We start from the raw sequence: 16,796 nt of genomic DNA, 5'->3' as shown, positions 1-16,796 counted from the left end.
ATCTTCCATAGAGAATTGAATGAGTGGGATATGTGGTACTATATATACCATGGTAGCTCTGCCATTTTAGGTGCAGTTTTGTCCTGAATCTGCACTTTCACTTAATTACTCCATTGCAGTTGCATTGGTTTTTTGGGTACCTATGCCATAATTTCTGGCACAGGTCTCTGAAGCAGTGATCTGAGAGAGATTTTGAAAGGCTTTTAGGGAGTCGCGTAGAATTGAGGAAGATGTCAACCTCCCATGATTCTAAGGAAACTTCTGTAATTTAATGGCCACTATGGAACATTCACTTCTGTTAGTTGCACTGACAGCCAGTCATAAACCAAAATGATCCAAGTGACTAAATTCAGGTGGGCCTGGACCTCCTAACTCCCTTGATGATCGGTCAGCAGCTATCGGCCAACTGACAGTAGTACACTAAATAGGAAGGTTGAAATAGGCTATAGGTTGAAGCAGAACAAAATCTAATGCAGTTGAAGAAATCAGCCACTCCTTAAATAGTGCCTAAATGAATTCCACAGTGTGTGCACAATTAATTTGTACAGGGAAATGTCTTCTACCTAACTCATCCCCTGTGTAGTAGAAGGTTGAAACTATACCACAGACCACGTTTGCAATTTGGGGTAAATGCACGTGTGGTAGGGTGGTGGGAGGGTTATTTTACACTATTCGTGCCCATCCAGACTGGCTCAATGCTGGATGTTAGTATGGTGGAGGATTATTTGCTGATTAGTCTTGCTTGAAGAAAGTCTAAATCAAAATAGTGGTATGACTGCCTGTCTGCTGTTGGAGAATTTTATGTGAATGAATGGAACCAGATCCTTAGCCTAGTGTAGACTGGCATAACTCCATTTACTTTAGTGGAGTGACAACAGTTTACATCAGCCCACGATCTTGTCCAGTTGGTGTTACAGGTGTGCTATAGGAACCAGTTGCTGATTGTCATGCTAAGGTTTTTTTTTTTAGGATAGACTCAGATTTAGGTTTCCTACTTGAAAAGTGACTCTTCTGTACTTAATAGAATGATAGTTAGGTACTTTATCATATAGATTACAATTTATAGTTTTATCACTGGTAGGAGGACATGGCTTAAAACTTCTGGGAAGTTGGCTGTTTGAAACTCCCAAGATATTGCTTGTCAGAGTTTCAGCAGTCATTCTACTGTAATACTGAAGGTAGTCATTTAGAATACTCTTAATTGCAGTATCTCGGTGCCTTTCAGAATTCCTATTAACTGAACCTTGATTTGTTGGTGTGGAAGAAGCAAATAGGTAGTGATGAGCAGCTTGTATGCTTTCTGTTTGTATGGAGCAGGGAGAATACAAATCATGATTTAAAAAATCAAAATTTTTATTTAAATTTTTCTAGTTTAAATTTGCTAGTTCTTTTCTTCCCATTATATTGTCTTAAATTAATATGGATATCCTGTTCTTGTTCCTTTTAGTTTTCTAATGTTCAGATTTTACTTAGATATTTTTTCTACTAAAAAGTTTCAAACTTAAAATGTTCGTATATGCTGAAAAAGATGAGTCCAGAAATTCAACCCCCGTCTTCCAAAATATTGAACCATCACAATTCAGGAAAGCCAAAATGCATTGATCAGGCTACACTCCTGCATCAGGGTTTGCAGTTTGAAGTCTATTAAATTTGTGCTCCTAAATTACTTAAGTGATTTTGAAAATCCCACTAATGGGTACCTAAATATGAGTTCAGGGGCCTTGCTTTAGGCTTCTGTTTTTGTTAACTTTGGGTTGTGCATATATAAATCATTGTACAGCAGATCTAAGTAACTTGAGCAATTTTGATCTGAAGTGACAAAGATTTTTGTCACTCAGAAGTTTTTAATAAAAATACTTCACTTTCTGATGCTGGAAGCACTTATTTGATTATTGTACTTTAAATACTTAAATAATCCCATTGGAATCCACAGGACTGTACATGTGAGTAAAGTTACGTTCTAGTTTGTGGCATCAAGGCCTTAATTTTCAATATAGTGTTTTGCTTTTGGCCTATAGCGGTTTTGTAAAATTCAAGTAAGAGACTTTCTATCAGTATTGGCATTTAAAAAACCTCAACAAGATATAATTGATTATACCTATTAATCTAAAGTTGGTATAGCAAAATTTTCAATATAGTTTTACGAAGCCCCAATCTGATTTAAATCAGTCACTTCAATTGCTCCACCCAGTTATGGATACTGAAAGTTTTAATAGTAAACTGCCAAAACCATCATGACACACTACTAAATCAGTTGAAGACATCTCCATTGAGCAGAACAACTGTCCTGTGCCAAATATATCAGAATATGTAAGGAAACCTTTGTTGAAGGAGTTCCATCTTCTAACATCCTAAAGGCCCATTTCACTATTTGTACTTTTTATATATTTTAATACAGTATCATTCTGAGCTCTAACTCTGGTAGAAAATTAAACACCCAACAAAGATAAATAGTCAGAATTCAATAACAATACCTATACAAGGACATATGGTCTACATAATAGTGTGGTTGTATGACAAGCAGCAATGATCATGGATCAAAGAACCCATATGTAATGTACCTGTTGCAAGGTTAGTGAGCCTTTCAGATGGTTCACATCCCAGCTTTCACTTGTGCTTAGGTTCCTCCCTGATCATGTGACTGTTGGCCTCAGCAAGGCCTGGACTGGGCTAGAAAATATCTGCCTCTTGCTTCTTACTGTTAGTACTCTTGTAGCAAGGGGTCTGGAGCCAAGACTGGTGTGGTTCCGTGCTGAGAGAGAGCTGTAGAGGGAGCCACAGAGGTCTCTGCACTTAAGATACCTAGGAAGAGCCTGGGGAGAAGGTCTAAGAGGATACGAGCAGGTATTTGAAGTGCCCTGGGGAAGAGTAAAGTAAAGCAGTTTGGAGTGAACAATCACTTCACGGTTTTGGGTCCTAAGGTCATAGATAAAAGAGAGAAGCTCCTCTGTAATGCCACATGTAGGTTGTATGAAAATCCCTGTAGTTTAGGGGAAGGACTTGGAGGAAGCTGTGGCCCACTGACAGCGAAGTACTTGTTTGTGAAAGGCTTTGTTGTGTTTTTGGTCTTTCCTTTACTCCAGAAAGGAACTTTTTGGTTTGGCTGCAGTCACAGGGAGCCCAGGACTGGTGGGGAAACCAATGCATGGCCATCCGGCTCAGATAAGGTAAGCTATATCCTTATGGTGCCCAAATAAAGTGAAACAGACCTCTAGAAATAGGGCATCATACAATCACTCCACATCTCTCATTGTATACTTCCTAGGAAAGCCTAGAAGAATAGATATGTCTTGCATCATGCCTGGGAAGTTAACAGACTTGGGGTCTTTTGGACCAACAGGAGAATTGAGTTTGAGTCAAGAACACATTCTCAGTTGTAATTAACTTTTTTAATGACGTGGCTGTGAGCTTGGTTGCCTCTGATCGCAGCTTCTCGAGCAGGTATCAGCAACCTTTGAGAAGTGGCGTGCCAAGTCTTCATTAATTTAAGGTTTCGTGTGCCAGTAATAAATTTTACATTTATAGGGGCCCCTGACGGAACCCCAGGCTGGCAGTGGGCTGAATGGGGCTGGTGGCCAGGACCCAGGCTGGCAGCGGGCTGAGCGGGGCCGATGGCCAGGACCCTGGCTGGCAAGAGGCCGGTGGCTGGAACTCCAGACCGGCAGCCTGCTGCCGGTCTGGGGTTCCCACTGCCGGCTCCTGCCAGCTGAGGTCCTGGCTGCCAGCCCCGCTCAGCCTGCTGCCAGCCAGGGTTTCCATTCGCCCAGGCAGGCAGCGGGCTGAATGGGGCCGGCGGCCGGGACTCTGGCTGGCAGCAGCATCCGAGTAAAAATCGGCTTGCATGCCGCCTTTGGCACTTTAGGTAGTCTGGGCCCAAGCATTTGGGCAGGGATTTTCAAAAGAGCATATATGGGAGTTAGGAACCCAAAACTCATTGAAATTTGGGCTTATGGCTCACTCACTTATGGTTTACAAGTCATAACTAATGCCTTAAATTCCCGCTGGAGATTAATTTGAAGCCAGTGCAGCTCTGGGGGCATGCTAATGTACTGTCTGTATAAAGCGCTGCTTGTTTGTTTTCTGCAACTTAAATATCACCTCAGTCTTCATTGAGTCTCAGCTGGCTAGCACTTCTCCATCCCTCGGTCTCATAAATTAGGTAAGTAACTCAACTGCTTCAAGTTCAGATGAGATTGAGAAATAAGGGTGGGGTTTAGTATGAGCTACAGCAGATTTAGTACACTATCTCGCTAATTCTCCTAGCATCCTCGCATACATGCTGAATGTGACCAGCTGAGAATCCTGTAGCTCTGTAAATGAAAAAGCTTTGGGGAGCGGAGTTATTATTCAGCATAATCAAAGTGACTCCATCAGTCGCTGCTAGTGACTCCAGGCATGTGACCAAAATCTCATGATCAGTAGTAACAAAGGCAGTATCTGCTTGTATAGTTGATCGTAATCCATCACCATAAGGAGATTTACCAACAAATCCATTCCAGTGACTGTATTATCTAGGCTTTAAACCAGGGATATTTGAGGATCCCAGATATAAAAATGCTGTCTATCTTCTCCCAAAAATATTTCTGTAGTTCCTCCATATTACCTTTCCACAATGGTAGGCTTATGAGTTGTGCCTAAAGGGATCTGGAAATACCTGAAGTGAATTTAAAGGTACTTTACCATATGAAAAGAGAGTTGCCCATTCTTCAATTCAGAATTGTTAAGATGAAGTAATCAAGCAGGTAGAATTTTCCTTTTTGTACTTTAGATTCACTAATCTGGTACCATATTTCTGTGTTGAGGGTTTTTTGACTGGGGGTGGAAGGAAGGAAGTGTACGTTTTTGTATATTTTTCTATCATATTTTTTGTGAAGGAAGGTTTTATGTGAACTTCCTCGTAGCTATCAAAATCAGGAATAAATGTAAACTATTTCTTAAGTATACTGTGGAAACTGCAATTTCGGATGCCTAGTGAAGGCAGGAGTGAAAGTTCCTAGGGTACATGAGAACCTTTCTGAGGCACTGGTTTTGCTACCTTTCGATGTAGACAATAAATGCTAAGCTGACTAGTTTCTAAGCTGGTATACTGATATGCAAATGGGACAAAATTCTACTGGTTCTCCTCTAACAGCAGTTGGCCACCATATTTTTATAGTTGCTGTTCTAAACTACTTTTTTAACTTCTTTAATACTGCTTGTACTGTTAAATGGCTGCTGTGCTCTATTTTGGAGGTAGCTGTCTTCCAGTAGAGGGCAAAATAATCACAATATAATTTGTAAAGCATCTTTTGGATCTATTTGGATGAAAAGTGCTATGTAAATAAATTTTCTCTGAAAATAAAGTACAATACAATGGTACATCAGGTGTTTAAAATAAGAAATTCTTATGAATGCTGAATGAAAGGGCCAAAAGTTGTCAACTGTATGCATATAATGCTCGTGGTGGCTATGAACTATAGAGCTTTATAGTCCTGTTTCAGTACAGAGCTTTATGTCAAGAACTATTATAAAGCTTCAGAGAGGTAGCTGTGTTAGTGTGGATCTGTAAAAGCAGCAGAGAGTCCTGTGGCACCTTTTAGACTAACAGATGAAGTGGGTAGTCACCCACGAAAGCTCATGCTCCAATTCGTCTGTTAGTCTATAAGGTGCCACAGGACTCTTTGCCGCTTGTAAAATTTGCTTCCATCCAAGTGCAGTCCTATTAGGGGAAAAATTCTTTTCAAGCCACTGAATGGGAAAAAATTGTTACCTTCTTCCTCTATAAAAATGTGCTTGCTTGCTATTGTGAAGTATCTGAAATGTGTGGTTTTACTACTAAGGCTTAATTTCCTCTGTGAAGAATAATACAGAGAACTTTGTTGTTTGCTTGAGAGAAGGGAGAGCGGAGGGATGAAAATCTTCCCCATGTTTGTAACCACCTTCATGTTGGTCATAATTGGACAGACGTAACAAATACAGAATTTCCAAAGGGAAGGTCTGTTCATTAATGCCAAGTTTTACATAAATGCAGTTTTTACTGAGTCAAGTCAACATTTTTGAAGGCAGCCCTTTAAAGGTTTGGCTTTAATTTCAAAGAAGCTGAGCACCCACAGTTCCCATTGACTTTTTAACGATGTTGGAAGTGCACAGCATATCTGAAAAATCAGGCCAGTAGTTTCATTTTGATGGGCAAAGGTTTGACCAGAGCTTCCTGTTTATTCAGGTGAGAACACACTCTTACTTCAGAGAAAAAATAGTTTGGAGCATTTAGCTTTATCTGATAAACATCTCCCCACTAGTTAAGTGGGCTATTCTCTAATTCCTAGATATCTGGAATTTTGTGTTGGTGCTGTCATTTTTGCATGGTATATAGTTTTTGATGCTTCTAATGCAACATAAATATAAGTTAAAATATAGACAGTGACAATTTGAAGGGTACCATGGTGTTCACATATGTCTAGATTTGCTAAGTTTTAAAAAATGTATAAATGCCATTTCTGATATCAGAATTTAAATTTCTATCATAAGCCCTATTTTTCAGGAGTTTGTAAATGGAGTTTCCAGTATTTGTTTGAAATGAAACTTTGTTTATGTGACTGCAGATTTGTGCAAACATAGAAAAATCTTATTAAGCAAGTCTAACAAACTGGATATTTTTATTTTATTTTGCTGTAAGCTTAATATATTTTGGTCAAACTCTATTTGAAAAGTCTAAATTACAAAAAGTCCCAGTTTTTCTTAAGTTTGATTAGATGCCTCTTGGTATCTTTCTAAACAGTCCTAGTTATTTTTTGTTTTTAAACAAAATGAGATACTGAACATTCATAGTAACTTTTAAAAGTAACTGCTCTGGGGGAAAAGATAAAGCCTTGATTTTATTCTTATTGGCAGTTGATCAGCAATAGATGATTCATCAACACAAAATACTTTAACCGGTCTTTTAGAATTGTTAAGATATGTCACCTTGGGTCTGCTTAATAACATCCCTATATTATAGACCAAGGTGCTTTTTTGTGTGTGGGTACTCTGTTTCATGTAACGGTCTTAAGAGAGAAACTACAAAACCTGTTTTAAAACATTTAAGGTTTCTGACACACATCCAAAGCAAACTATTGCAATGCTCTAGCCTTCTTTCTAGGTTGTAGTAAAAACAGTATATAAAATCAAATTTTTAGCAGATCCATGCAATACTGTTAAAAAATCAGTGAGATAAAGGAAAGAGAGCCTTAATGTAGAATTTCCTGACTTAAGGTTTTGACGTGAGTGTTTTAGCATTTTAACATTTATTTTCATTCAACCCTTGTATGTCCTTAACCTGATCTTTTCTATATGGTTGGAGTATCAGACCCCCCACAACCTCAGCTACAGTTTTGTTATAAATTTAATTTGTATTACCATAGGAATAGAAGAGTTTACCTTTTGATATATGCATACTCATAATTACCGAAGCTTGTATAACGTACAAAAGTTTCAATATTTGTTGGTATACTGACTTTCCCTAAATGTCAATGCTGACCAAAAAACCACAACCCCAGCAAGTTGTTTGGGTGTGACTAAAGTATGTAAATATTAATCCTGAGTCACTTGGATTTCTTTTGAAGTATTGAAGATTATAGCAGGAAAACTACTCTGAAGTTAAGGTAGAAAAAAGAGCTGGTAATATAATGGTTTGCTCAGTAGCCCTCTGCAATATCTAGTCTGTGAGCTGTATTGCGTCTTTTGTCTCTTATAAAATGCAGTTGTTGGGTTGTTTCTGGAAATTCACAATATTTTGGCTTGGTTAGAATTGGTTTTATAACATATTTTCAACTTTAAAATATAGTACTGGTGTTGCTTTTATTGAGTAATATCAACTGCTCTTGTTGCAGTACACAGATTATACAGTAATGGGTGTGATAAAAGAATAGCATATCACTGAATTTCCATTACAAACCTGATTTTGGTCCCTTCCTCATTCCTCCTTGCTGTCAAACCACCATCATCACCACACATTCTTCAAAATGGCCAGATTTCAGATAGTTTGGCTTCCTTAACTGTGAATTTCCATACCTTTCAAAGGTTTGAGTTTCGTGTATGTTTTGAACACTGAATTTATGGGAATTTAACTTTTTTGCTAGCGCTAACATTTTTGAAATAGAATATATGGTTTGCAAAATTAACTTCACTTGAACAAAACCTTTTTGTGGTAGGGGTATAAAATATGCAAGCTGCTCAGCTAAATTGTGAACAAGAGCAAAAGAAACTTGTTTCTGGAGTCTTTGGTATTCCTCTCCCTCTCGCCCCAATATGATGACTTGTTCCTCTGGATAAACTTTGGGTGCCTGTGCAAACTAGATGTTGTTCTACCTTGAAGTGTGAAAGATCATATAGCCTGTAATTATGTTTTCCTGTTTTTTAAGATTTCCCTTTGTTAGCAGAGGTCAAGGTTGCATTGCATGGTGTCCACTCACTCACCTTGTGACTATAGACCATTAAATTTTTTTGAAGGGATCCACCTATCAGTGAACCAGGCAGAGTGACCCTTATGTCAGATGCCAGATGGGTACAATGGTGGAGGCCCAAACAAATCCCAGTTCAGTCCAAGAAATAGGTACGGGAGAGTGTGTGTGTGGCATCCACCAGCTGAAGTACTGTGTGCAGTTCCGAGCACCACACTTTGGGAAAGATGTGAACAAAATGGAGAAAGCGTAGAGGAGAACAAGAAAAATTATTAAGGTTCTAGCAGATTTGAAAAAAAAAAAAGGGCTTGTTTTGACTGGAGAAGAGATGAATGAAAGGGGACATAACCTTTTAGGTACTTGAAGACTTGTTATAAAGAGGATGGTGATAAATTGTTTTCCTTATCCACTGAGGACAGGGCAAGAAGCAGTGGGCAAATTGCAGTAAGGGAGATTTAGATTAGGCATTAAGAGAAACTTCCTATCTGTAAGGGTAGTTAAGCCCTGGAGCAAATTACCTAAGGAGGTTGTGGAATCTGTCATTGGAGGCTTTTAAGAACAGGTTAGACAAACACTGTCAGGGATGATCTAATCTAGATAATATTTAGGACTGTCTCAGCGCAGGGGACTGGATTAGATGACCTATTGAGGTCCCTTCCAGTCCTACATTTCTATGATTATATGACTGGAGGTTTGCAAGCACTTTTCCTTCCATGGATATAATGGGCTTGGTCTTGTTTTGGCAGTCAAAATGGTTGGTGCGGTTTTCATAAATCAGCTAGGAAAAACACGATTGGCCCAACTCCATAGAAAGTAACTCTGCTCTGCCCAGGACAGAAGTTTCCTTTCTCTGTGTATGCTACCCCCAAAAGAGACATGGAACACCAAGGCTTATGTAAATCAATTTGATAGGCTGATGACTGACTTCTTTGCATCTAGAAACAGCAGTGAAGTGCCCTGTGGTCTCTCCATATGTCAGGACTGGATGTGAGGAATTGAATGAACAGTTCTAAAACTGGGTGATGTCTCTGTCTTACCACCTCTTCCACTACTCCTCAGGACCATACATGCATAGTAAGGAGAGAGCAGCAGTCATACTGTTTGCTTTTCTGGCTATAGAATTTATGGCTCTCTAGCCTTATGAACCTACTGTGACCATTTGGAATCTCTGTGTGAATTCATGAATTCCAGTTAGATTTTATGAACTCTTTATTTCTGCCTAATGAATTTCCTGACTGTCTTTCACTATATCTCTTGCATCATATTTATTGTAATAAAGGGAGGGCATTGGCACATTGTGTCTGCTCCTGAATGGGACAGTGGGAAAGGACTATCAGCAAATGAAAACTTTGCCATAGACCTGAGGAAGAGTTCTGTGTAACTCAAAAGCTCGTCTCTCTCACCAGCAGAAGTTGGTCCAATAAAAGATACTCACTCACCAATCATGTCTCTCTAATTTGACATAGCAGGACAGATAGTGAATGCTCAGTGTAACCTGTTCTTCCAGGTAAGCTGGGTAATCAAGCAATGGATCACTTGATGAGGGATTGGGAGTCACTGAAAGAGGTCACCTGACAAAAGAAACTGCAACTTTATAAAGGGGAGCTTCTGACTGGACACTTTAGAGAGAGAAGTGAGCAGATCAGGACCCGAAGCAGGTAAGGTGAGTAGGAGTAGAGGAAGTAGCCTGCTCCCCTGAAAAGGCAATACCATATCCCAAAGGGCTCTTGGAATTGTTAAGAAATCGAGACAGGGTTTTGTTGTTTTTTCATACCTCTGTATATCTCTTGTATTTTCTCCAAGTGCATTCACTGTCACATTCCATGAATGGGGGAGAGTGAACTGGAATGCAGCAGCTGCTTGTCAGGTTTGGTGCCAGTTTCAGGGCCTAGGCAATTGGACTATAGGATCTCTGCAGCCAAGAGGAGCGTCACTCACAGGTTCTGCACCTAGTGAGTGTGCCTAGAGGCACAGAACTAGAGAGATGGTGTCTAAAGTCTGCCAAGCCGCAGCAATCCAAGGGCACGTGGGATCATGGTTCCACCAGTAAACAAGTAAAACATAGCCTTGAGTTTCTCTAGGAGGGTCTTAATGTAGTTATGAGTATACAGGGAAAAAGTCACCTCTCCATAGCGTATTATCAGCATGTTCAAGAAAAGGAAGTTTTGTACAAATCCCATCCTTAAATGCTTTATTTGGACAATGATCCTTATTCCAGCCCCATAAGGTCATACAGAACGGCCTTGGAACCTGGTTCTGCTCCTTACAGCACTGCTCTAATTGAGTTCCTGCAGGAGGTGTCATATTTCCTGTTCATTACGGAAGACCTCCCAATTGACACTACCTCCAATCATGAGGTGTGGGGTTTTTTGGTGGATTTTTTTTTTTTAAAGTTAGGAGCTTTCTTGGATAAAACCCAGTATTGTACTTCTAATTCCAATCAGTAGTCCTTTCAACTGTCATAACATTAGTTTGCAGAGTAAATCAAGAAATATTCTTCCTTTGGCTAAGCATCAAAGTCCAGTCCTTTGGAGCACTGAATCTCAGAGAAGAATAGTCATGTCTCCTCTATTGAGAATTCCAGGTGGCCACCTGGCCATGAATACAGAAGTTCACCTAATTCTATACATCTGTCATCCAGTCTTTAACCAATGCCATTTTTTGGCATAACTCATTCCACATCTTAATGCCAAGTGGAAGGTAAGGGGATGTATAAGCCTTGTGTGCCTTGGTTACTCCGTCTGTAAAATGAGGATAATGCTACTGACCACCTTTGTAAAGTGCTTTGAGATCTATGGATGAAAAGCACTATATAAGAGTTGTGTTATGTATTATTATAATATACTTCACTTTAGATTTCCATTTTTTAAATGATGATCCTGCTTTCCATCCTGGAGATGTGCTGCTTTGAGAATCCCATTGTAACAAATCTGTTGACTTCGGCATGATGAATAGGAGAATATATCTCTGCTTGTCTGAAAATTTTCTTCAAGTATTAAGGTCACCGATCTGGGCCACCTGGAGACAAACGGAGCATTCAGAATAGAGATGGAAACTGACATCCAAACTTCTGAGAGAGTTTTCCACACTCTACAGTAGGAGAAATTATTGTGCTTTTTCCTAAAAGTATACTTAAAAAGAAAAGGAGTACCTGTGGCACCTTAGAGACTAACAAATTTATTTGAGCAAAAGCTTTCGTGAGCTACAATGAGGATAATGTACAATGTAGCTCACGAAAGCTTTTGCTCAAATAAATTTGTTAGTCTCTAAGGTGCCACAGGTACTCCTTTTCTTTTTGTGAATACAGACTAATACGGCTGCTACTCTGAAACCTTAAGTATACTTACACAATTTGTAAATTAGGAAATGAGAACTGAATTAATCTGATTGTGGAAGTTCACAACAGTAATGAACCTTAGTGGTGGAACGCTTTTGTTTCTAGTGACTGACAGTTCTGGTGCTGTTCCAGGAAGTACCTATTGCATCGGTTCTCAAACTTTTGTATTGGTGACCCCTTTTACATAGCAAGCCTCTGAGTGTGACCCTCACCTGCCATATAAATTAAAAACACGTTTTTAAATATTTAACACTATTATAAATGCTGGAGGTGAAGCTGGGTTTGGCGATGGAGGCTGACAGCTTGTGACCCCGCCCCCCAACACAATAACCTCGCGACCCCATGAGGAGTCACAACCTCCAGTTTGAGAACCTCTGACCTATTGTAACAGATTTGTGGACTTCATTATTCAAAGGAAGGAACTTTTCAGATAAGAACCGATAAATTTCCCTATTTGGTGTACATTTTTATGTTTATGTGAATTAAATGTTGCACAGTAATTCTCTCTTCTTACTCAATTGGAGCAAGTGATTTTATTTTCTCTAGATGAGGGGCTTGATTTTTTAAATGAGTTTTCCCCCTGCAACTGGGTGGATTGATTTTAAATCAAAGCTATTTAAACCATCAATTGTAATCACAATTTAAATCAGCAAGCAGGAAACCTTGATTTAAATAAACTATTTTAATCATGTTGTGCAGTAGTACTTTTTTAGTTATTTTCCAAAGGAAAGGTTGATTCTCATTGGTTGGTAACCATTAAAAAATGTTAATTTGCAACTAATTACAGTTTTTACTCTAAATTTGGTGCTGCTTTTTACGAACCAGGAGGATACATTATATCTATAGTCTTTTGTAGTTTAATATATATTCATGCACATTCTTAATTTTTATATTGCTAGAAAGTGGTGAATGATGCATTTCTTTAATTTTTTATTCGTGATTTGTGTCAAGCGCTGGATGGAAATTCAAATTCAATTAATGCACAAAACAGAATTTTTAAATAAAACATTAAATGTGCTGGATACATTAAAAATTTATTAAAACATGTTTTGCATTTAAATTGATTTATTAAACAAGGGAAGTATTGTCTGTAGTTGGTGAATGGAACTGATTGTTTCTGGTCACTAGTCCTTCAAGATTTTAGAGCTACTAGATCTCATCCTTTCACACCTACTTTTTACTCATAGCTTGGAAGGGGAAAACAAGCGTTCCTGATTGATTTATTTATTTATTTTATTTATTAATTCCCATTAGCTTCTTAACTTTGAACAAGCTAGTTAAAAAAATGGAAGAAAATATTCCTTCTGCATCTGCAGAAGAGTCTGCTGTTGTAACGTGGTTTAATATGTCAACATGCTCTGGTTACCAGCTACTTAGTCAAAGTTTTCTACCAGACTTTCTTTAAAATTTTGACAGCGAACATGTACTGCTTTAATATATTTTTTTATATAACTTAATAGACTATAGTTAGTTCAGGCCTTAACATAAATTGTTTTAATTTCAAATATAATTTTAAATAGGTTTATTTTTTAAAATCCGATTTAAATAAATCCAGTTATTCTTTTTAAAATAATCTCCTCCCTCCCCCACAATCCACTTTACCAGGCAGTAATTAATCAGATTTGTTTGTTCTGGACTGGAATGTGTGACAATAGCAACATTCACCATATTAGTTGAAAATATATGTTTAAACACTTTTTTTTTAACTCCTGCTATCCTATCTTTGCACCCACAGAGGTATACTTTGAGTGATAGTCATACCATTATTTTATCATACTTAAGCCAGTATGTCATGAATCTGAAGTCAAAACTAGTAGGCATCAATCATTAATGGAAGGTAATCTCATGTTTTTAATTACACTGTACATATACATAGAATTTTCTTGTGTGTCATGCTTAACAAATATATAGTAAGAGTCTTTCCCTAGTAAATCTAGTTTTATACTGTTCAGGCCACCTCCCTTCCCTCCCCCCCCCCCCCCCCCCGGCCACACAAATAACCTTGATAGAAGAACATTTATGAAGGTTTGAAAGTCAAGGATTTAGAAGTTAGGGAATGCCAGTATTTTGTCTTATTGATTTTACTCAAAACCTACAAGTGGTGTTGGGGCGCACACATATATCGCTAGTCTGTCTCTAACCACATTTCTGTTGCTGACACCTTGTCTTCCTTCTGCATCCTTTGACTGTACAAAGAGGGTCCTCTGCCATTGCTTTTTCTCTGTCTGCTTTGCTACTGTAGCCATTTAAATTAAAGGGAGAAAAAATTGAAGCTACTGTCAACTCAAAGTTATTGAAACAATACAGTATAGATACAGATCTTCAAAAGTCTAGACTAAAGTGAATTCAATGACTGTAGTTGTACCAGTTACCTAAATGCATCAGCTATTCATTTGGCACTTTTAGAATTGTGGTCTTCAGTGTTTTTATGTGCATACTATAGAATTTTAATATCTGTGTCAACTGTTTATCTGTAGAATTGCACATAAAATCTCCTCGGTGCTGCTATTTCAACGTAAGGTGAACTTTCAGAAGTGTGATCAACTTAATAAATGGAACCCTTTCTAACATCAGTGGAAATTACAGCCTGCTTAACAGCAGCTGTTGCATACAACAAACTTTTACTGTCTGGGTAGTCAAAGGCAACAGGTTACTCCTGTTGTGAGGAGAGGAGTGCAATAAAATGGGCCAGCCCAGTTAAACAGATTTAGATTGATGGAAAGCGCTGCTCCTTAGGGAGCTAGATTTTCAGGGAATTTTGACTGTTGGCACAGCTCATCGACGAAAATAGTCACCAGTCTGATGCACGTCATCCCATTGATTTGCTGAAACCTCCATTTGTTATAGGGGAGCCAGTTGCTGCTGCCAGGTATCACTCAGCTGAATCGGAAATTCCCTTAGGAGAAGGAACAGTGTGTTTTCTCTTTTGAGAAAAAACAGAGGAAAAACATGTATAGATAGGGCAAGGGTAAGAAAGAGAAGGAAATTGAAGAGATTGCTGTTCTCAATAGTTGAGTTTAAGGGATCAATTATTACATATATTATAGCTTAGTTGGAATATGCACTTCTTGAAACTGTTTCCTTATTTGTAATTACAGTGAGTCTTGATTTTTATTTATTACTGTCTGAACACACTGTAATTGGCAAATTTGAAAATAAAGGCTTGGGCATGCAGTGTATATATTTAACTTTTATAACCTTGCTGCTTAGTGAAGACTTTATGTATGAAATCTGTCCAAAATATATATTTGGTACTCTTTCAAGATACGTATACATACATGCATGCACGCTAACATTGCCTTCCCCTAAGCTAACAGTTTAATTTGGTCGTCCAGTGGCCACTTTTATGTTTAGTCAGTCTGAGAAGTCTGACGGTGGGATATTCCAAATCTTACTGAACACAACAACATATAAGGTAATTTAATGTTGCAGTGTAGTCACAGACTATTCAACCTTGCAAGGTAAAATTTGAAAGATAGCCTTTACTTTTATGCATCAGAATTCTTTAAAAAGCCTGCGTGTAGAAGTTCAGTAGTATTTTTGTCTTATGGTCTTTAAACATTTTGAAGCACGATAATGAAGCACAATTGAAGTTTCAATAATGTAGACTGTGTGTCAGATTCAGAGTGTTTAAGGTCAGAAAGGGCTATTATCTAATATAGTCTGAGCTCCTGGTTCTCACAGGCTATTGCATTTAATCATTTACCCATTTATGGAGCTAAAACAGGGGTGGGGAACTTTAGCTTGTTTGGCTAAAACAGATGGGGAGCTTACAGCCAGCGGGCCGGATCTAGCCCATTGGTTAATGTCATTCGGCCCATGGCAGACCCCCACTCCCTCCACAGGGCTGGAGCTGTGAGCGCCTGCTCTCCCCACCACGGGCTGAGGGTGGAGAAAGCCCTGAGTCTCTGTGTGCCCCCCCTTTCCCCCCCCAGGGCTGGAGCCACAAGCACCAGCTGGCCCTGCTGCAGGGGGAAGCCTCAAGCCTCTGCGCCACCCTGAGCCGGTAAGTGTTCCGCGATTAATTTCCCCAAATACGTTCTTCCTGAGTTCTTAATTACCAGATTGGACTGTTCCTCTCTATTTTGTTACCTCCCAGAGGTGTGAAACCAGTCCCCAGTTATCGGTTCACTTTGGGATATGGACTCCACACAGTTTGCACATCAGAGACCTGCTTATGATAAAATTAAACAAAAACCTAATTTAATACAAAAACCACAGATTCAGAGATGAAATAATGAGGAAAAACAAACATATACATTTATGCATAAAGTCAATGTTCAAGATGCAATCTCAGGCTTTACAATTTCATATTAGATAAAATCACTTTTCTAATAAGAGTTACCTATTGCATTAAAGTAGTTTCATAGCATAATCCTAATTATAAGAGGGATCCACTGTTCATGGACAACCTTCTGCCTTGACTGTCCCCCCAAGTTCTGGATACTCTTTAGTTCAAACCCCTTCCATTTTAAAAGGCTTTACATTTTTTTTCCCCTTTAGTCACTATAGACTGGGGTTTTCTTTTCAGTTTCAAGCTGTTCCTGTTTGCTTTGATGATTCCTCACTCTTCTTTTCTGCTCTGGACAATGTCTAGGTGCTTGCGGCTAGTCTCATTGGGTAGGAGAGGTAGCCCTTCCCTGTCTGATTGCTTCACAGCGCTGTTTTGAGGTGATGCTGAAGTTGTATCACAGTTACCATTACAGGTGTGTGTGTGTGGGGGGTACACATACATTCACACCATCTGTATACATATCTCATAATGACTGTTAAGTTCTGTGCATTACAAGCTTTCATAAGAGTTTACTTGATGTACTTTTACAGTAAAGTAGTTGGTTTAGCTGCTTACTTTTGGGGATTTAAACCTTCTGATCTCCCCTTGGTGTCTGTACCCTGATTGTCATAGTTGTCTTTTTAGAAAACATAGTGTTTTGGTTTTTAGTTATTTGTGTTTTTAAATGACGCTTACTCTTAAAGGTGCTACCGTGATGCCATGGGGTGTAAGCAAAGGAGCAGCTCTGTCTCCATTTCTAACACATTTG

At 38.8% G+C, this 16,796-nt stretch overlaps 1 protein-coding gene across 6 annotated transcripts in view; it reads left to right on the top strand.

The window, feature by feature from the left end:
• FRS2 (fibroblast growth factor receptor substrate 2) overlaps positions 1–16,796 on the top strand; it is an 81,029-nt gene that overhangs the window by 16,243 nt on the left and 47,990 nt on the right. For 2 of the 6 annotated variants that reach the window (XM_073327804.2, XM_073327803.2), the window contains exon 3: positions 3,084–3,167. The exons of the other annotated variants lie outside the window; for them this stretch is intronic. The gene's annotated coding sequence lies outside the window, so the exon portion shown is untranslated. The remainder of the gene's footprint in view (positions 1–3,083; positions 3,168–16,796) is intronic. 6 annotated transcript variants of the gene reach the window in all.

Source organism: Lepidochelys kempii, chromosome 1, assembly GCF_965140285.1.
Source record: "Lepidochelys kempii isolate rLepKem1 chromosome 1, rLepKem1.hap1, whole genome shotgun sequence".
NCBI classification, from domain to species: domain Eukaryota; kingdom Metazoa; phylum Chordata; order Testudines; family Cheloniidae; genus Lepidochelys; species Lepidochelys kempii.
Note: the sequence above shows the minus strand (reverse complement) of the source record. Positions and strands in the feature narration are given on the sequence as shown.